Source organism: Gossypium hirsutum, chromosome D03 (assembly GCF_007990345.1).
Source record: "Gossypium hirsutum isolate 1008001.06 chromosome D03, Gossypium_hirsutum_v2.1, whole genome shotgun sequence".
Classification (NCBI taxonomy): Eukaryota; Viridiplantae; Streptophyta; class Magnoliopsida; order Malvales; family Malvaceae; genus Gossypium; species Gossypium hirsutum.
Genome location: NC_053439.1, coordinates 20,870,062 through 20,892,409, shown reverse-complemented (window position 1 = coordinate 20,892,409; position 22,348 = coordinate 20,870,062). Strand labels below are relative to the sequence as shown.

At 35.0% G+C, this 22,348-nt stretch overlaps 1 pseudogene; it reads left to right on the top strand.

Annotated features, from left to right (window-relative positions):
- Positions 1-1,699: 1,699 nt before the first annotated feature.
- LOC107950707 (gamma-tubulin complex component 2-like) lies at positions 1,700-17,855 on the top strand (annotated as a pseudogene).
- Positions 17,856-22,348: the final 4,493 nt, after the last annotated feature.

Below are 22,348 nucleotides of genomic sequence, written 5' to 3'. Positions count from 1 at the left end.
AATCTCTGCTTAAAAATTTGTTCCTTAAAGTTTCTGAATTATTACTATAGTGCTGTCTCACAAACTCTCACTAGGTTCTTCTGAACTTAAGGTTGTATTACCTTGGTCGTGGGGTCAATGATTTACATGGTTGTTTTGGGAGGGGACCAAGCTAGACTCTGCCAAATTGAGGTGAAAGGAGCGGTAGCCGTAACATGCGTATAGAGGGGCACTCCTAGAGGCTACGCCTTAGGGATTGAGACGGTTGTATTAGATCTAGAGTTATGTTCAAATCTGTAAATAGTGGTTTGGAAATAAGATTTGAATGAGTTTTATATTGATTTGTATGGTAGTAAATAACATCTAGTTCTTTATATTTAATTTGATCAAGAGTATAAATAGATAGGTTTGAGATTAGTTAAATTATATGATTCATTGTATTATTCGATACCTGGATCCAATGATCGGGTTAGGTATAGGGTGTTACAAACGATGTGGCACTATCAAACAAAGGGATCCTCCACTTATATATACCCAAACACACGATGATAAAGAGATCTTCTCCCTTTCAACGACTTTAAGCATTCTACCTAGCTCTCAAACTACCTTACCTACCTTAAGCTCCCTTGTCTTTATTTCTCCTACTTTGGCTCTCCACCTATCAAGGTGAATTGGCTTCCCTGTCTTTACCACCATTTTCTATCTCTTCCCTTGTTAACTACTTGTATCAATAAGGCTTAATCATTCTTTTGACCCCCGTGCTATAGCTAAATTATCACTTTAGTACTAGTATTATTTTGGTTATCAATTTGGCCTTTGTACCTTTATTCTATATCCCTTGTTATCTATTTATACATTTTCAATTAAAAAAGTTAAATCAACCAATGACATGATGGCATGTCTCAATAAAAGTAAAAGAAAATTTAAATTTTAAAAAATATATCAAAAAAATTAAAAATTCATTAAAAATCCAAAAAAAACACAAAAAACCTTAAAACTTAGAAAATTATTAAAATATTATAATCTATTTTTGAAAATTATAATTTCTTTTAAATTATAAGTATGCAAAACTTATAAAACTCTTTAAGAAATTTAAAATTTTTCATTTTTTAAAAAAAAAATCGTTGGTTAGAATTTTAGGTTTTCAGAAAATCTTAACATTTTATGAAAAATTAAATTTCTTTTTTTGTGATTTTTTTAAAAAAAAATTTAGGGTTTTTTTTTGCATTTTTATGAAACTTTTAATATCTTTAAAGATTTTATATTTTTTAATAAAAATACCATAAAATTATTTAAAAAGATGTTAGAGACCACTCAATAAAAAATGGATTTTTTAAAGCATTTTGAGGGTTATAATTTTAAAAATAGATATAAATTTTTAATAATTTTTAAAAAGTTTTTTTTTTCAATTTTTAAATGATTTTGTAATTTTTTTTATATATTTTTAAAAGTTTAAGATTTTACTTTGATTGACACGCAATGTCATATCGTTAATTAATTTAAATTTTTAATGGAAAATGTATAAATTAGTAACTTTGGGTATACAAAATTAAAGTGTAGGGACCAAACTGATAACCAAAATAGAGTACACGGTCAAATTGATAAAAAAAGTATAAATACCAGTTTCATAATTTAACTAAAGCGTAGGGGCCAATAAAGCTATTAATCCAAAGTTTAAAAATGTTCTAAGTAGACTAGAGTTCATTTTTGATTCAAAGAATTTAAAAGAAAAAATGGAATCAAGTTGTCCTTCAACCCCTCGCTGGAACCTCGACAGACCTTTCCTCACCGGCCGATTTCACCAGGTTCTTCGGTTTCCTTCTCACTTTCTTGAGAATCAATCGGAAAGAGAAACTTCATTTCCAAAGTTTCGCGCATTTTCCAAAACTTGGCTGTTCTACTTTCCCTTTCGCTTTTCACAACAGCGATTAGAATAAAAAAAACGCATTTCCAAAATCTAACAATTCTTTTGGTTTTCGTCTCGTATATTTTATATTAATTAAATTCTTCTTAGTTGTTAATGGTAGATAAATGGTTCTTCCAGGAAATAAAGGGGACGTCTCGTTTTGCATCTGATGCTAAGGGTTGTCCTTTAGATTCGTTCAGGTATTTAATTTTTTCTTTTCATTTTTATGACTTTCCTTAGCTTAGTTCTATGTCTAAGTTTAATCTTTTTCTTTTGTCTCTAATCAGCTCTGGATTGGAAAATCCAATTGGTTGTTATGATGGCGCGGTTCAGGTATTCTTCCCTTGAAGTTAAATCATGTAGTTCCTGCTCAATTATTGTTTTAAAAGAAAAAGTATTATGTTCAAAATATTGGATCCTTTGTTTATTTGTTATATTTTTTAATTGGTTAATAATTAAACTGAACTTGCAATTTTAATTGCAAAAAATAATTTTTTTTCTGATGTAGAATTATTCTCATTATTATTAGACTAAGCTATGCTTTTGTTGTACTAATTTAAGACAGTACTGAGTTTGCAATGAAAGATGTACAATGTATTTTTTGAATTTTTGTGATGACCTCCGCTCTACTGAGAGAATAAGGGTTCCTGTGCAGTTAATGTTGGTATGTTTGACTTTTATTGGAACTCAGAGTTGTAGTTTCATTGCTGAAAATTTAGGCAACCTGAACAACGGAAGTATCCAATTTTCTGTTACTTTATCTTATATTTCTAGCTGTTGGATTTTAATTTTTGGTACTTACTGCTAATGAGTTGAACTGTAGTCTTTAATTTAGTGCCTCTCTCTTGTTTTGCCACTTTCATACAAGTTGATCATTTACGTAAACTGTTTTTATTTCTAGTTTGCATGGGGTTGGGTGAAAATTATTAACTCTAAGAGATTTTGGGGAAAAAATGCAACATGTCTGCTGATTTTCCTTTTGATTTATGCATAAAATAGTTATACGAGCAGGCACGTATCTGCGTACCGAGGCATTTTCTTCTGTTTAATTGGTCGTAACCTGTGAATATCTTACAAATAGTGTTGGTATTAATTGGTTAATTTTGTTTGTAGGAACTTATTGTCATTGATGATCTTCTGTTCGCGTTGGTTGGAATTGAAGGACGATACATTTCAATCAAAAGAGTGCATGGAAAGGCTGATGTTTTTAGTTTCCAAGTTGATGCATCTATGGATTTAGCACTTCAGGTTAGAAATTTTCTTCTGTTGGCACAAACAAGTGTTCAGCTATCCTTTGTGGCTGAATTGCTTTTACTCTAGAATTTTACCTTTATGGTGATTGAAAAAACCTTGATGCACTGCCGTGTTACTATAAATACCTTTTTGGTATTCTTCATTAACCATTAAAGGGACATGCAGTTTAACTTTGGATTCAATTCCTTAAAGTAAAGGACTTCTACTAGCAGACTGCTTGAGCATGGTTTCTTTTGGGACTCTTGAAGCACACATGCTTTAAAGCCAGATTGCTGAAGATAAAAGACTATATTTGTGGAAGTAAAAATCTTTCCCTTGAAGACTAGCAATAAGTCACTTCCATGGATCATTTTAGTCTTGGAGTATGATGGAGGTCATTTTTGATAATTTTTGTCTTTGTTAATAATTGTTGGGATGGTGTTGCAAATGTATCATGTGTGATTTTTTCACATACCTTTGCACAATACTTTTAACTGATTGAGAAACCTTTGCAGGAAATAGCAAAACGGATATTTCCTTTGTGTGAGAGCTTTCTCCTGATTGACGAGTTTGTAGAGTCTGGATCTCAGTTCAAGAATGGGCTTGTCAATCATGCCTTGGCTGCTGCATTGTGGGCACTCCTTTTGGTAGGTTCTTTAGGCTACAATGCTTTTTGTTAGATAATATTGTATTGATATTCAGTAATATTTTTTTCTATTAAAAAAGTGGTTAGACTATCTGTTCTTTTACCATCCTTGTAAACATTATTATTTATTGCAATTGCTATTATTGTCTAATTTGCACATGTTGGTTGTCTTTTTCTATAATTTGTTGTTTCTTTGCCAAGAAAATCAATATATAACAATTAAGTTGTGATTGTATTCATGATGCATGGTTGCTAGTTTATTTGATATAGATTTCACAATAGATAAATGATAGGCTTTTTCTTTTGATGCGATAATAAATGATGGGTTTATAGTTGGAAAAAGCGTAATCTGTCTGGTTTTTTAGGCAATTGAGAAAATAGGGGTTTTGGGGTTCAAATAGGGTTACAAAGAAAATTCCAACTCCCTTTGCCATTTTTTATGACTTGCTGTCCTATAGTTCCCTGGCCAGTATGGTCGTTATGTACGATGTTAGTGTTTTGTTTATTATCCTTCATATTTTGTATGATTTTGCTGTTAAATAGTTTCATGATAACTTTTTTGACATTCTGCATAATGGTTTCCTCTCCATATGTCAACGTTCTTGATCTGGATTATCAGGCCATGGTTGCACAGCTTGAACACCAATTTCGACTTAGAAGACTTTCTATTCAAGGATTGTGGTTTTGTTATCAGGTTTGGCTCTATTCCTAATCCTTTTGTTTTTAGAGTGTTTCACTAAGGATGCTTTCTTCCATGTGTTCGCAGCCCATGATGGGCTCCATGCAAGCATTGTCCACTGTGATAAAGAAGGTTTCAGCTAATAATTATGCAGGTTCTGCAGTACTTAATTTGTTGCAGAGTCAGGTGAGATGTTTATCTTAGTTGATTGATGCTGGAAAATATTGTTATTTTAGTTATTTATTATTGCATTTGAACTTAAGAAATGATATTTGTTTCCTTTTTCCTATTTGCTTATTTGATTTCAGGCTAAGGCTATGGCTGGTGATTGTGCAGTGAGGTCATTGTTAGAGAAAATGACCCATTCTGCTAGCATTGCATACCTTAGCATATTGGAAAGGTATCCCATACGCTGTAGTAACTGCAGTATACTGATTTTTGTTGTTACTATGCTTAAATTTCTGTTTTGCTTCAGGAGTGTAAACTTTATCTTGTTATGTGTATCTGATTCCCCCACTCTAGTTTTCAACAAAATATATTATTGTTGGAGAGTGGGAAAATGTGTTTCCAAGAATTTTCTTTCCAACGAATCATCCTCTTATATGGAATGCTTGTTAATTCTTTCACTACTGTATGTATAGTTAATGAACACGCAAACAAGTTCATGTCACAGGGCGACTGACGGGGAAGTTGAAGTCAATTGTCTTCACTTTATCTCGATTCATGTAATGACCTATTGTGATTGAAAGCTCAACTCATCAAAGGGAGACCGAAACCTTAGGGCTCGTTAGAGAAAGAAAGCCAGATCTCTTTTCGGTTTTTGATAGATATTCTGCTTTGGATTTTATTATTTCATAGATCCCTTTAAATAAGGACTACTCTTATTACATAAAGAGGAAGTCTATTCTTAGAAGGAAAATAAATCAACTTAAATAAAAGCATAATCAAGAGACCTAAGGAAAAAAATAAAAGTGCAACCTAAGCCTTAACTAGAGAATTGAAATTAGTGGCCTTTCCTAACATAGGTTCAGCCCATAACAGAACTTGAATATTTATGTATCAGGTCTGACTATCTTGGCTTGTTCGAATGAAATAATTGAACGGATTTAGTTAAATATGGGTATCTGGTTAGGTTTGAGGTTTATGCTGGTTGAAGGCTTGGCTTTCACAGAGAATGAGTGTTAAACAGGACAGTAGTGTTTTCCCAAACCCACATCTGGCCCTTATATTAAATGAGAGAGTTGCTTTTGTTCCATCTGGTCATGTGTGTTTGAATGTAATAGTAGGTAGCTTCCTTTATTACCATCCATGTTATGTGATATTTGCACCTTTGATATATAAATGAGTTAAAATTATGGCAAAACATCCTATGGCTAATAATGGAAAAATCCCATGTCACTAGAGATGGTAAGTATTAGTTGACTGAGAGGATTGCATTTTCTTGTAATTCTTAGAAAGATGTCATGGTTGCAAGAAGACCATGTTTCATTTTACTGGAGAAATTCAGGTTATTGATAAATCAAAATTTGAATTTGTACAATAAATTTATGAACATTCTAAAAATAATGAGTATTCTTCATGCTTATGCTTATGCTTATTATGCCATTTCAATTTATTTCATAGCTTGATCCTGAGGCAGCTCTCTATAATTAGTAGCTAGCCTTTTTAGATTTAAATGCCTAGAAATTGAATACGGTTTTACTTATCATGAAGACCTACAGTCAGTTGCTTACACATTTATTTGCTTAAATATTTTGGCATCTTTTAATTGTTTTTGAGTGAAGAAGTTGCTTATAGTTCCTAGGCTAGGTATTTAGGAAGCTCTTCTTTTGACCTAGTAATAAGGAAATGTCTCTAGCTCTTTTCTATGGTTATGACTTTAAAGTAGGGATGGCAATGACACTTTTTAAATATCCATATTTTAGTTCGATTAATTTTCATGATATTTGAATCTGTTTATTATGGAATTAAATTTGAATATTATTATCCAAATCCTAATCTGAAATAGATAGAGCCATCTGTTAAAGGCTTGAATCTGTTAAAATACTCAATTATTTACATCTGTTTCTTTTTCCATAACAAAGATATAAAATCAAAGAAGAAAATACTTGGTTATTTAAATCAATTTCTTTTGTCAAAATAAGGATATAAAATCAAACCATATTTAAATTAAAGTTTTAGTTTACACATTATTAACAAGCAACAACTTTTAAAATACAACAACAAAAGAAAAACTTAAATAATAAAAGTCCATTTATGAAACTAAAAACAATGAAAAATTGATAAACAAACAACAATAAACTAAAAATGAATTTGGATAATGACCCGATTCTCTCCAACCAAAACTAATTCGGATTCAGGTATTGGATATCCAAAAGCTACTATCCGAATCTGAAAAATATTAAATTTTCTCAGTTTCTTACCTCTTGAAGAGTTGTAGGGTTTTGTGAAGCATTATAATAAAATTAAGGGTCTGTTTGATTGGCAGTAAAATATTTTCCGGAAAATGATTTCTGGAAAATGTTTTACTTTTCTGTAAAATGATTTACTGGAAAATATTTTCTAGTGTTTGATTGAATCTGTGTAAAATGTTTTCTACTATTTGACAGATTTCTTGAAAATATTTTTTGGAAAAGTTATTTTTAGATATATTAAATTGTTTTTACATATATATTAATAAATTTTTATATTTTAAATTATTTTTACATATATTGCAATGATTTATTTATAATAGTACTCAATTATTAAGCTACAATATTGATCGTTATAAATTGAAAAAAACTAATATCAAATAAATTATTTGTAATTGATGATGTTAATATTTTAAAGCCAAGGATGAGATTGATGATGATGTGATTGATGATGTCAATATTTTAAAGCTTCAATTAGAATATTTTAAGGCTTATGGATTAATTTAAAATATAAGCCATTGTTTTGAGGATTTAGTGCAAATAACTTATAACATAATGTTTCAATACAATGAAAAAATCGAGTGATGTCAAGGTCCAACCTTTTGAACCGAAAACTAATGATTCAACTGATTGAATTAGTGGTATAGACCATGATACAAACTACATCACTGTGAATTGATTACAAAATCGAATATTAAGGCAAACCAAAGTGTTCTTTTTGTAACTTAACAAAACCTGAATTTTCCATGCTTGAAATAACGATATCTTAACAAAACCTTCAATAACTTATTTCATAATTCATATGCTTGTAACTTTGTTTTCCCACGAATTTATTCCCGTCTTAAACGTATGACAATTGAATGTGGCACAAAAAAGCATCTCAATTTTTTGAATTTCTTTTTTTATATATCAAAGGTTTGGAAGGGTGGTTGAAACAACAATGTTTACAAAATTTTTTAATTACCAACTGTCTACATTTTTCTTACAAGTAGAAATGTATTAGAGCAATTATAAAGTAGAATTAAACTAATATAAAATATAAAAAGACGATGAACCAAATAAAATTTACATATCGCAATTGTGTATGGTAGAATTTGAGTACTAAAAGACCTAAGATGTTAGTCTTTAAATTGTTGTAGTAATAACAATACCAAATTAATACTCCATCCTCTCCAAGTTTGACATTTCTTAATAATTCTTGTTTAATTAGCTACTATTTCATGATTCGATAGAAGTTTGCAGATCTGGAGAAGCTTCACCTACGATGAGCTTCTATGGTAAGTAATAGATTATCAAATATCAATCATAGAAAATTTTACTTTTTTACTGCAAAGTATAGTTTAAATGAATAAATGTGTATATATAAAAACAAATGTTTGAATGAAACAAATGTTTCAATAACAAGTGCCATGCCATTAGCAGACCAGAATCAAGAAATAAGACATTCCAAAGACGCTCAACACTAACCTCTTATGAAAATATCAACCAAGGCCACTAACAGGAGTAAGAATGTTGAGGTAGAGGCTAGGACAGCAAGAACTGTATATCTGGAGGTCAAGCATAGAAAGAAATTAGAACTGTGTCAGTAAGAACATTAGCTGCAACAGTTGATGCAACCATTTAAAATATTGGAAATATGTGATGTATCATGCCAGGGCATATATGTTCAAATTGTAACCAAACATTAGTAGTTCAAATTACAAAGATAAAAGATGGGTTTCGTGCAAAATTAACCATGAAAATCTACGTGTAATGCATTATGCAGAAGCAAAGAAAGAAAGAAAGGCGTAAGCAATGCCAGCCAAAATATTAGATTAGGCCCTGAAAGTAAATAAGGAGCATGGATGTAGCATGATTGAAGTAAATGGCGTTGTTCATGAGTTCTTAGCTGGTGAAGGAGTGATTCTTGAATAAATCTGACATTAAAAAATCAATCCATTCTGCTGGAAAGTAGGAATGACGTTCTGTAGATAAATGATAAAAGTAGCTACAACAAATTGATGGTGCATAATGAAGTTGCAGTAGAAAAGGAGTCATGAATCTCACATTCATGGTATGTTAGAGTTCGACGGGGATGTGTCTTTTGTGGACAAAACCGTGATGCCTCAATTGACAAAAAGCATGAGACAGATAGGAAATTATGTCCAAGGACTCAGATTTTGATGGAGTTACAGACATAGGCCCTTAAGTAAAGGTAGATATTCTTCTTGCATATGTATGCTTGCATTGCATGTCAAGTAGCTTTTAGCCAAAAATTAAATTGAAAACCAACTTATAGACCCTTTAATGTTTGAATTTAAAGCTAAAGTTGTAGCCTGATGCAAATTAGAAGCATTGGTAAGCTCTATGTTGCTTTGACTCTACATTTTCCTTTTAAATATCTGCATTTGAAACTTGTGTCTGACACTTAGCTATAAAACTATGTTTTAATGCCTGTATCAAATACATACTCGAATCCAGATATATGATCCTACAAAAATCCCATCTTCATGTTGTATTAAGAACACTAATATACTTTAAGGGTAAATTGCCTTCTATTATCTTTAAAACTAGAAGCCAATACAGATGCAGACTGCGCAAGTTCCAAAACTGACAGAAGAGGCAGAGATCAACTACTAGGTATCGTACCATCCTGGGAAAGAATTGAATCACTTCGAGAAGCATTGAAGGTCAGATGCTACTGTATTGGTGTTAAGGTTGCAATCTAACAAAGTAAATGAAAAAAAATGTAACCCTTAAAGCATTGAAGGTCAGATGCTACTGTATTGGTGTTAAGGATGCAATTTTTTTCAATTTTCCTTTCCATTTAGCATTATTCACTCATAATCTTAGATCAGAAGAACTCAACAGCAACAGAGAACGGTAAAGTCCAAGAATTGCCAATCACTGACGGTTCTAAATCAACCAAGTTGGAGGTCAAGAGAACTTACAGATGAAATTTAGCAAAGATTGCAGAAGCTATATAGCATACGCATGCATGATGGGGTGCTAAAGTATCCAAATTACCCATTTTCCAGTTACCCCAGAAACTGATTTGCAGAAAACATTTGCAGAAAACTACCCATTTGCAGAAAACACATCTACTACAAAAACTTGCAATAAAACTTGCAGAAATCAACAGATCCCTTAACCTAGAGCTTGCAATTTTACCTTCGATAAACCAACAGAGGTGAAGCAGCACGCTAACGAGGCAAGCAAAGAGAACAACAAAACTAGCAGAGAAGATGAGGTAGAGATGATGAGGCTGCGATCGATAGGGTGAAGAGAGTAAAGAGAGGAGCTGTGGAAAGGGTGAAGAAAGGAACTGTGGAAATGGTTTCAAGGGTGAATAGATGAGCTGTGGAAAATGTCTTACCGATTTCTAAGGGGTAAGACATTTTCCGGAAATATGCGTTGGTTTTACCCGTGTTTTGGAAAATAATTTCCTTAGGAATTCATTTTCCAACAATCAAACACCGTAAAATGTGGAAAACCAATTCCGGAAAATATTTTCCCCTATCAAACAAACCCTAATTATCATGGGGAAATTCCAACAAATAGGTGATCTATGAAGGAGTAGTTGATGATCCATATGGTGAATTTTTTATTGCTGAGAACAAGTCTCTTCAAAAGGTATATTGTTTCTATCCACATAAATTTGGTTTCAAATTTGAGCAATTTATGTTTATAATTTTTAGGTTTGTAGGAGAGCCTTACTCAAGATTATGATGCTAAGTATTGGAGGAAATGTTATAGTCTCAAGGACATTCTTAGCTTCCTTGCAAATATTGCTGGCACAATATTGACTATTGGGAAACTTCTGAATGTCATGCTAGAATGTGGGTATAATGTTCAGGTTTGATTCTTTAAATGAGAACCTCCTTTGTCCTTTCTTGCTTTGTGGCATACCTCTATCTAGACACTATTTGTAGGTCCCGGTGTCAGGAAATTATAAATTAATGACTTTTGGATCCAACCATCAATAACTTGAGTGTGTAAAAGCTGCTTATGAATTTGCCAGTGGTGAGCTCTTAAGTCTCATTAAGGAAAAGGTGAGCATGAATTGTTATTACTTAGTAACTTAAAAGCTAATTTTCAAGTGTTTTTTTATGGTCATCCATTAAGAGAATTTGCTAGAACTTTGTCTAATTTTGACTTCCATGTCCAATGTTTCAGTATGATTTAATAGGACAGTTGCGGTCTATAAAGTGCTATCTTCTACTTGACCAGGTAAATATGTTAAACGTTTTATACTTTGGGATGAAAATTAATCTTTATTTATGTATAGTGTGGTTTTGAATGCAGTTACCAATTATCTCAAGCAGAGAGTACACAATTTGTCATGTTTTTTTCTAGTATGCTGGTTGAGATAGATTAAGACCATTTTTTTTAGATCACTTCACAACTTTTGATGAATGTATGTCAGCACCAAGTTTTCAATAGTCTTATGCAGAGCATGCTTGGTATTCAGTATGAAAAAACTCAGAGGAAAATATTCTGTATATTTCTACTACTTTAGTTTACAGATTATAAAGAAAGGAATAATTATTTTAAAGGAAACAATTCCGAATTTCCTAAGAATCAGTAACTGAGATTAGTTTCTATTTACAAGGGAACTACTAGTAATAAGGTAAGGTTTCTATCCTTAATTATAGGGGTTCCAACATTCCCCTTCAAGCTAGAGTGTAGATGTTAATCAAACCCAGCTTGCCAATAAGTTCTTCAAACATGTTTCTGTTCAAACTTTTAGTTAACATGTGTGCAACTTGTTGTCTAGTAGGTAGGTAGGTGATGCATACTTCTCCTGAGTGTATTTTTTCTTTTATAAAGTGACGATCTATTTCCACATGTTTGGTCTGATCATGATGCACAGGATTATGTGCTATGCTGACGGCAGCCTGGTTGTCACAGTACATCTTCATAGGTCTAGTATAAGGCACTTTTAGTTCTCCCATAAGTCTTTGTATCCAAATTCCTTCGCATATACCATGAGATAGTGCTCGATAATCTGCCTCTGCACTGCTGCGTGCTACCACGGACTGTTTTTTGCTTCTCCACGTCACGAGATTACCCCAAACATAACTACAATAGCCGCTTGTAGAGCGTCTATCATTAACAGAACCTGCCCAGTTTGCATCAATGTAGACTTCCACGCTTCGGTTGACAGTCTTCTTGAAGTACAGACCCTTACCAGGAGTTCCTTTTAGATATCTGAGTATTCTATATACAGCTTCCAAGTGCTTCTCCCTCGGGGCAAACATATATTGACTAATAACACTCACACTGAAGGCTATGTCTGGACGGGTGTGAGATAGGTAGATGAGCCTTCCTACCAGACGTTGATATCTCCCCCTGTCGATTTCTTCTCCATCCTCATTAGTTCCCAATTTAAGGTTAAACTCCATAGGAGTTTCGGCTAGTTTGCTGCCCATCAAACCAACTTCCGACAGTAGATCAAGAACATATTTCCTTTGGGAAATGAAGATACCTTTTTTCGATCTTGCTACCTCCATACCAAGAAAATATTTAAGACTCCCCAAGTCTTTAAGTTCAAACTCTGTACCAAGAAATTCTTTCAATCTCAAAATTTCGCTCGAGTCATTTCCTATTAATATTATATCGTCGACATAAACGATAAGGATGCAGCATTTACCCTCTTTCGAGTGCTTGTAGAACATGGTGTGGTCTGCCTGTCCTTGAATGTAATTTTTGCTAGTCATAGCTTTTGCAAATCGGCTAAACCACGCTCATGGAGATTGTTTTAGCCCATACAATGATTTCTTCAACTTACACACTTGGTCCTTGTTTTTTTCAAACTCGGGTGGGAAATCCATGTACACCTCCTCATTTAATTCCCCATTGAGAAAAGCATTTTTTACATCCAATTGAGTCAAGTGTCAATCAAGGTTGGCAGCAAGAGATAGAAGAACCCGAACGGTGTTTAGTTTGGCAACCAGTGCAAACGTCTCATTGTAGTCAAGACCATAAGTTTGGGTGAATCCTTTAGCCACAAGTCGAGCTTTGTATCGGTCAATACGGCCATCGGGTTTAAATTTCGTAGTGAAAATTCACTTGCACCCTACAGTTTTTTCCCTTCAGGTAGATCCGAGACTTCCCATGTTTCATTGTTTTTGAAGGCCTTCATTTCTTTAATCACGACTTGTCTCCACTCAGCTGATTCAAGAATATCTTCTATATTTTTTAGAGTTTTTACAGAATCAACATTAGTTACAAAAGCTTTGTACGACTTAGATAAATTTCCATAGGATACAAACCGAGAAATAGGATGTTGAGTGCAGCTCCTTGTACCCTTTTGAACTGCAATTGGAAGATAGATGGATGGTGACGGAGGTGGGACTTCTAGTTTAGAACAGTCCTCGGTTGGAGATGTAATTGGCACTGCTGTATCAGTTTTAGGAGAATGATTCCGTCAGGAGTAAACCTGTATTTGCTGTTTTCCTTGATCAGGTGGCTGTTGTACTTCGGTGAGGTATTGTTATCAGGAAGGACGGTGTTAAATTCTTGCTGCGCAGGGGAAACAACAACTAAATCTGGGATAGGTTTGTTTGTGATAGTAGTAGTAGGATCAGGAGGTATAATGAGGAGAGTATTAAGGGTCTCATCTTCATTAAAAATCTCCCCCTGAAGATGAGATGCTGCAATGTATGGTTCATTTTCAAAGAAGGTAACATTCCGAGAGACAAACATTCGGCGCAATGTTGGTAACACTTATAGTCTTTTTGTGTAGGGGAATATCCAATGAAGATGTAGGTTTGGGCTCGAGGATCAAGTTTGGATTGATTTGGTTGATGGTTATGTACAAAAGCTTTACAGCTGAATATTTGCCTGGAAGATTAGGAACATGAAATAGAGGGAAGGTCTTTAAAAGAGTATTTAGAGGTGTTTGGAAATTGAGGATCGTTGATGGCATTCGGTTTATGAGATAACAGGCAGTGAGGACAGCTTTTCCCTACAAGTATTTTGGAACATTCATGGTGAACATTATGGCTCGAGCCACATCAAGGAGATGACGATTTTTTCTCTCAGAGATCCCGTTTTGTTGAGGAGTGTCAGGACAAGAGCTTTGGTGTATAATGCCTTGGTCAGAAAGGTATGGACTTAAGACAGAGTTAAAGTATTCTCTCCCATTGTCAGTACGAAGGGTATGTATGGTAGAGTTGAATTGGGTTCGAAGCATTGAGTGAAAATTTTGGAATAATTTGGGTGTTTCAAATTTTTCTTTGAGTAGATAGACCCAACAGACCCTAGTATGATCATCAATGAAGGTTATAAACCATCTAGCTCCTGTAATATTTTTCACTCGGCTGGTTCCCCATAGGTCACTATAGATTAATGAAAAAGGTTGGGACTGAATATGTGGTTTTAATGGGTATGGCACACGGGTATGTTTAGATAATTGACAAATTTCACACTTCAAGGAATTAATACTTTTATTTTGAAATAACAGCGGAAGATGTTTTTTCAAATACACAAAGTTTGGATGTCCTAACCTACGGTGCCATAACATAATAGTGTCCTCTTTTGAAGTGGATAGAGTCAATCGCCCTTGTGTACTGTTTTTATTCCAAATATATAGTCCATCATCAAATTTAGCAGTGTCAATCATCCTCCCCGATTTCTGTTCTTGTATCACACAACCAATTGCAGAAAATTCAGCAAGAACTTTTTCATCCTTAGTAATTTTACTAATTGAAAGTAAATTACAAGACAGGTTTGGGACATGTAGGACTTTATCAAGAGAAAAACTCTCTGTCATTTGTAGTTCTCCTATTCCAGCCATAGGTGAGTAAGAACCGTCAGCTATGCGAATTCGAGATTTGTTATGACAAGGAGTATAGGTGTGAAACAACGTGGAGTCACCTGTCATGTGATTGCAGGCACCCGAATTGAGTATCCAAGGAGATTGATTATTAGATTCAAAAGCAATGTTGAGGGCAGTACCTTGAGTGGCTAGAGATCCATGAGTAGTGGGAGTACCAAGTATCTTATGGAGAGTCTCAAGCTGTGTTTTGGTTAAGCGAACATCAAGAACATCATTTGCAGTGTGGAGGATAACATGACAGTCTTATTATTATTATTTTTTTCAGGATAGCCATGGAGTTTGAAGCATTTTTCTTTTGTATGACCAACACGATTGCAGTGACTACACAATGGTCTTGTTGATCCAGAATCATTTCCAGCACGTTGTTTTTGTGGCTGTGGACCTTTGGAGATGAGAGTAGAGGATTCAATAGGACGGTTAGAAATCGGGGTCATAGGTTTAGGTTCCTTTGAATCTCCCATCATGACAAGACGACGCTTTACTTCTCTTCTAACTTCTGCAAATGCTTCACTGATCGTTGGGAGAGGCGATCTGCCCAAAATTCAGTCACGAACCTCATCTAACTCACGGTTCGGTCCTACTAAAAACTCATAAAGGCGTTCATTGTTGAGATGGGTCATAAATCTGTTGTGTTCTAAGCTTTCACCCCAATCTACCTCATAGTACATATCCAGTTCTTGCCACAAAATTTTCAGATTGTTGTAGTAGTGAGTTACCTCGAGTGTTCCCTGTCGGATATCCTTTAACTTAAGCTTGATCTCAAATACTTGGGAGGCGTTTCCAAAATCTGAGTAGTTTTCTTTGACTGCATCCTACATGTCTTTTGCAGTTTTGAAAAAAAGATAGGTGCGGCTTATATAGCTTTCCATCAAATTGATTAGCCAAGCCATTACAATTGAATTGTTGAGTTCCCAAGTGGCATAAGTAGGATCAGCTATGGTTGGTCGTGGAATTTCTCCATTGTTGTATCCTAATTTGCCATGACCACGAATCACCAGAAGGACCGATTGAGACCATTGGAGGAAGTTCTTCCCATTTAGTCGATGATTAGTGATTATAAGGGATGAATTAATTTCACCTTGAGTGATTCCTTGATTGATATTCTGAGTCATTTGTGATGTCTCAGAGAAATTTTCACTGATATCACCCATTGGAGGACTAAACCGAAGGAATTTTTAAGAAGGGAAATTAGAGGAAAAAATAGGATCGAATGAATCCTAAAGCCTTGATGCCATGAAAAAACTCAGAGGAAAAATATTTTGTATATTTCTACTGCTTTAGTTTACAGATTATAAAGAGAGGAATAATTATTTTAAAGGAAACAATTCCTAATTTCCTAAGAATCAGTAACTGAGATTAGTTTCTATTTACAAGGGAACTACTAGTAACAAGGTAAGGTTTCTATCCTTAATTATAGGGATTCCAACACAGTATTCACACTAGGTTAAGTTGTAATTCGGTTTATTTGATTGTTATTTGATGTTTAAACCATATTGTAACCATTTGGAACTAGTTCTCAACTATTTAACATCATTATTACTTAGTTGAGCTTTGTAAAACTCAAACACCAATTTCTTGTATTATAACTCAAGTGTATACTTGGGTATATATACACAACTATGTTGAGCTAATTAAGGAAATACAATCTTCACAATTAAGACAGTAGATAAGATCCCAATAATTTAGCCCCAAGAAATCAGATCATCCTTATTTGACAAGGCTATCAACAGTCAATGGTCAACAATGCGTTTTTCCGGAAGCCAAGCACTTATATTTGTAAGAATCTATACCCTCTCAATCCTTCTTATCAAGAAAAGCCTGAGAGCAAGGTATCTGCAAAACTGAGAAGATAATAAGAAAAGGAAAACACAGATGTTTGCAAAACTGAGATGATAATAAGAACAAGAAAATACATAGATGTTTACAAAACAGAGAAGAACATAGTGGTGGCTGTGAAAATAGTTGGTTTACAGGAAAGGTATTGACTTAGCATCATAAGGATGGACTGATAGAGTGAGGGATAGAAATAGTTTTGAGAGGGCCAGAGTCTGAGTAGGGAGAGATAAAAGGAAATGAAGGCAGTCTCAGATAATGCCTGTATGTTCTGGCTACCAAATACATGCTTAAAGTGACAGTGTATTTTGAAAATCCTTTCGATGCTTTAGACAAATAAGGTAATTTACTTTATAGATTAAAATAATTTTGAATTTCAGTTCTTTCATGGAGTGATCATATGCAAACACAACACTACATTTTGGAATATTAGGATCTAGAATAAAATTAATATTCTATTCCTATTCCTGTCCAACATTGAGAGAGATTGTGTGTTCATAATGATTTCTGTAGTCAACTAGTCATTCTAATTCAGATGCTACCAAATTGCAGGGTGATTTCATGGTTCATTTTATGGATATAGCTCGAGAGGAGCTCTTGAAAAAGCATGATGAGATATCTGTAGAGAAACTTCAGGTTTTTCCATCTTTCTCCTCTTTTTCTTTGATTGCACACCATGTGACATGTGAATTTAAAAAGGAAACTGCAAAGTAAATGTTATTAAAAAGGCAGGCTATCTGACATATGTGAATTTATTTCTATCTAACCATTTTTCTTGAATGTGTGGTCTCTACTAGATCTAGCTTTGCATACCACAGCTGCTGCTGCAGATCCTTGCCATGAGGACTTAACATGTTGAGTGGTAAGTGGTTCCTCTGTTCCTCGTTTCTTTGTATGGGAAAACTTGGATTGTATCTATATTATATTATAATTTAATTTTTTAACTCTCAGGAGAGGTCTTCGATTCTCAATTGATTGAGCAGACTGAAGGATTTTGACATCAAGAATGTTTCTCATAGTAATGATCTAGAGGAGCCAATAACCATTACCGGTCTTGAGACATTTTCCTTGAGCTATAAGGTAGGCTTTTCTTGTTGTAGTTACTATACGATGTTCTTGAATGAGTTTTCGAAGCATAATTAAAGGGACCTACTTGCAGGGAGTATAGCTATTGTTGGTGAGTCTCTTGAAGGACGTAATTTCTTTTAAGGCTTAAATGCTTTACTAAAATGATATTTTGTTCCTTTGTGTTTAAACTTCTTTTCAAGGTAAAATAATTGTCAATTGTAAGAATTACATGATTTCTGTGGTAGTTTCTTAGGATGAGCACGGTTTACTTTGGTTAAGTTTCAAGGGTAAATAAAAAGCAAACCAAGAAATTGGTTTCTAATTTCTTTTTTTTTGAAACGAGACCAAACTATATTATAATGAAAACCAAATTGAAGTAATTTAGTTTCCTTTGGTTTCTTATTTGGTTTTGACCAAAAAAAAAGAAAAGAGGAACAATTTTTACTTTTAAATAATTAAAATTTAAATGAGTCCTCAATTTAAGTCAAATATATACCGTTAAATTAAAATAAAAACAATAATCTTAAGTGCCTGTTCAGTGAATGGCTTCGGTGGTTTGGGAATTCATTCTCACCTCATTCTCTGTGACAGCCCAAAGTTGACCCTAGTCGGGAAGTGGTTTCGGGACCGCTAAACCGAGTCACCGAAATGTTTGAATGTGATACTTATTGTGTAGAATATGTAATTATGAATGTGTGAAAATTTCAAGCTTCAATTGGGTTGATTTCATGTGAATTTAGTCAATAGGACTTATGTGAGAAAATTCTAAAATGTGATAGGTCAATGTGTGAGGACCTACTAGTGCATGTGGACAAAGGGGGGGACTTGCATGTCAAATTCCCCCCCCTAATGAGTAGTGGCCGGCCATGACAAGGAAGGATGGGCAAAACATGTCATGAAACATGTTTTGTTAGTGGAAGAATAAAATAAGGAGTATGGGTAATAAAGAAATGGAAAACAAAAGAAAAAAAAATGTGTGTGTGGTGTTTGTCCCCCCATTGCCGTGAGCTAAACAAGAGAAAGGGGGAATTTTGTTCATCCTTTTCTCATCTTCATGCTTGCCAAAAACTAGAAAGAAAAACAAAGAAAAATTTTCTCATCCTTTGGTTCATCCTTGGCCAAAAATTTTAAGGAGGAAAGAAGAAGAAAGGTGAAGAGATTTGGCCATGCATGTAGCTAGGCTAAGGTATGTTTGATGATGTTCCATGAGAGGCATGCATGTTTTAGTTGTTAGCTTGAGTTCTACCTAACCCATGGTCTAAATCTTGCTATGTGATGGAAATGGCACTTGACCATGGATGTATCATTCTTGGTTGATGTTTGATGTTGTGGTGATGAGGCATGAGGATGAGTTAAGATTCGGCCTAGGTGGAGGTTGTGATGCCATTGCATGCAAAATATGAAGCTTGTTAATGATGCATGTGATGATGGCTTGATGATTCTTGAACCTCCTTTTTAGCATTTTTTGTTGTGTGAGCACATATGTGCATTGGTTGCTAAATGGAGAAGAATCGGCTAGCAAGATGTGTGCTAAGGCCGAATGTAACTTTGCATGTTAATGAGCAATGCATGTGTTAAATTGATGAAAAAGGGGGAGGATGCTTTACTAGTGTGTACATGTGTGTATTAAGTGTTGAAATTGACCCCAAAAATGGACATGCATATTCGGTCAAGGGCAAGAAATTAGCTAATATGTGGTGTTGATGCATGATTTTTGCATGTATGAGACTTTAATGTCTAATGTATAAATATGGGCTAAGTGCCTTGTGTTCATCTTTTGATGCCTAAAATGATGAAATCAATTTATTTGTTTGATTAAGCTCAAGAGCAAAGGGGAAATAAAACCGATAAAGGGAAGGAAAAAGTGGTTGAATAGCTAGCGGAATCGTTCGACAACACCCGAGGTAAGTTCTTGAGTAAGAGAGCTTAAATTTCGATGTGATTAAATCATGCTCTATGTGTGGCTATTGAGCCGAATGTGCAAGGACAATATGTGCCTTGTGTTTGAGTTTCGTAAACGAAAATGAAATATGAATGTGCTATGAATTATTGTTAGATGTGCATGATTAATTGAATGCTGTCCGGGCTAAGTCCCGAAGGCTTTGTGCTAAGTGAATATATCCGGATTAAGATCCGAAGGCCTTTGTGCGAGATACTAAATCCGGGTTAAGTCCCGAAGGCATTCGTGCGAGTTATTAAATCCGGGTTAAGTCCCGAAGGCATTCGTGCGAGTTATTAAATCCGGGTTAAGTCCCGAAGGCATTCGTGCGAGTTGTTAAATCCGGGTTATGTCCCGAAGGCATTGTGTGAGTTACTAAAACCGGGCTATGTCCCGAAGGCATTTGAACGAGGAGCTATATCCGGTTAAATCCCGAAGGTACGTGATTTGGTAATGAATGAGCTTGCTGTAAAATTCTAGCGAATACTCGAAAAACATCCCAATATGGGGATATGTTACGTATGTGTTGAATTTAATCGAGCCCTTACAAATAAATGTTCGCTCAGTTGATAAACGAGCTACCGGCCTTCGGCCAAGTCAGTTTATTGTGTATGTACATAAGGGTTGTTAATGTTGTGAAGCAAGTTTGATATCGGTAAATTGCGTATTATGAAATTTTCCGTTTAGCTAAATGTGTGCTATTCTTTGTGCATGCTGGAATTCCTTGCTCAAACTTACTAAGCATAAATTGCTTACTCGTTACATTGCTCCTCTGTTTTATAGATTTTTGGTTCTCCAGCTATCGGACTCGGGATCTTGAAGTCGAAGTCGCCCACACTATCAAAGGCTCTTTTGGGTACTATTTTGGTTGAATTTTGTTATGGCATGTATAGGACTACCCATTGTTGTCTTTCGAGTACTTTATGAAATGTATAAGTGTACAGCCATGCGAAAATGGCTTGTAGAAGTGGAGTATGGCATTAGACCATTCGTATTTGTGAATGTATAGATGGTTTCATGATGTAACTATGTTGGAATGGAAGTGTTGAGCAAATGATCAGCCACTAGAATGGCTAAGTATGATCATATGTGGGCTTATGTATGACAAGGCCCTAGTTGGTCCATGAAACCCCAAATTAGGTAAGGTTCACTTTGAAAACAGAAGCTGATAGCAGCAGTGGTGTGGATTGGAAAAATCACAAGAATTCGTAGGAGTGGAATTAAATAGTGAATAAATTATGTAATCGAACCTTGATGGATCTACTTTCATATGGAAGTAACGAAACAATTATAGGAACAGTACAGAAAGAGATATTCGGGTTCTTGTGGAACAGGGCCAGAACAGTTTCTGGATTCACTGTTCCGCCTTTGGAAATTCACTATAAATTGACCAGAGATAATTATGGGTCATACCATATATGTATGGATTCCTCTCTGAGTCTAGTTGCCATAGAAACAAACGGCATCACTATTGAAGCTCTGTGCAGAGAGATATCCCAGTCGTAATGGGAAAAGGTCAGTGTAGTCGACCCCTGTAACATGGGAGACTTTGACTAATAAACTGTACTAATTGGCCCGACCAAAAATTCTAGAAAAAAATCCATAGGTGGGGACATGAGTCTAGTTTCAGGAAAAAATCACAAAACTGATTTTTGAGTTGTGAAACTCAAGATATGATTTTTGAAGCGACTAGTACTCAGACTGGGCAGTGTCTGGAAAAATTTTCCAAAGTTTGTTAACATCTCGTGTCCGACTCCGGTGTCGGTCTCGGGTTCGGGGTGTTACATTTTATTGGTATCAGAGCTACGGTTTAGTCGATTCTAGGACTACCGTAATGTTTTGGGTCTAGCTATACATGCCATTTTATGTGATTACTTGATAGTGTGGTGATTTCCGACAATTGTAAATGTGTTTATTTATAGTAATGGATCCCGATCGTGACCGAGAGGTAGCTGATGATCTTGAGAGTGTAGCGCCTGCTCCCGCACAAGGGACAGTGCCGGCAAACTCTCAACCTAATGCTAGTAATCAGAATGATGAAGCTAGACAAGCATTCTATAGCGTGATGAATGATTGGTTTAACCAATACATTCGAACTAATATGGCTGTTCCACAACCTCCATTCCCGAACAAATACTACCCCCGCACCTACAATACCGCCTGTAACGGACCAAATAAGGTCACATAAGCCCCAGTTGACAGAATCCGAAAACATGGGACTACTGAATTTAAGGCTATAGATAGCGATGATGCCGAGCAAGCTGAATTTTGGCTGGACAACACTATCCGGGTACTCGATGAGCTATCTTGTACACCCGATGAATGCCTAAAGTGTGCTATCTCCTTGCTACGTGATTCTGCCTACTATTGGTGGAGTACTCTGACTTCTATTGTGCCCCGAGAGCAAGTAACTTGGGAGTTTTTCCAAACTGAGTTTCGGAAAAAGTATATCAGTCAGAGATTTGTTGATCAAAAACGGAAGGAATTTCTTGAGCTTAAGCAAGGCTCCATGTCGGTTACTGATTACGAGCGAAAATTTGTTAGACTTAGCAAATACGCTCGGGAATGTGTTTCGTCCGAAGCTGTTATGTGTAAACGCTTCGAGGATGGGCTGAATGAAGATATAAAAATGTTCGTTGGCGTTCTTGAAATACAAGAGTTCGTGGTACTTGTTGAACGAGCTTGTAAAGCCGAAGAGCTTAGAAAAGAAAAGCAAAGAGTTGATGAGGGAACTGGAGAGTTTCGTAAAACATCCTCGGGGAGGTCTCTTCAACAGACATCGAAGAGATTTCGAGATGATGCGGGCCAGTTTAGAGGCACTTCGGGCCTTTT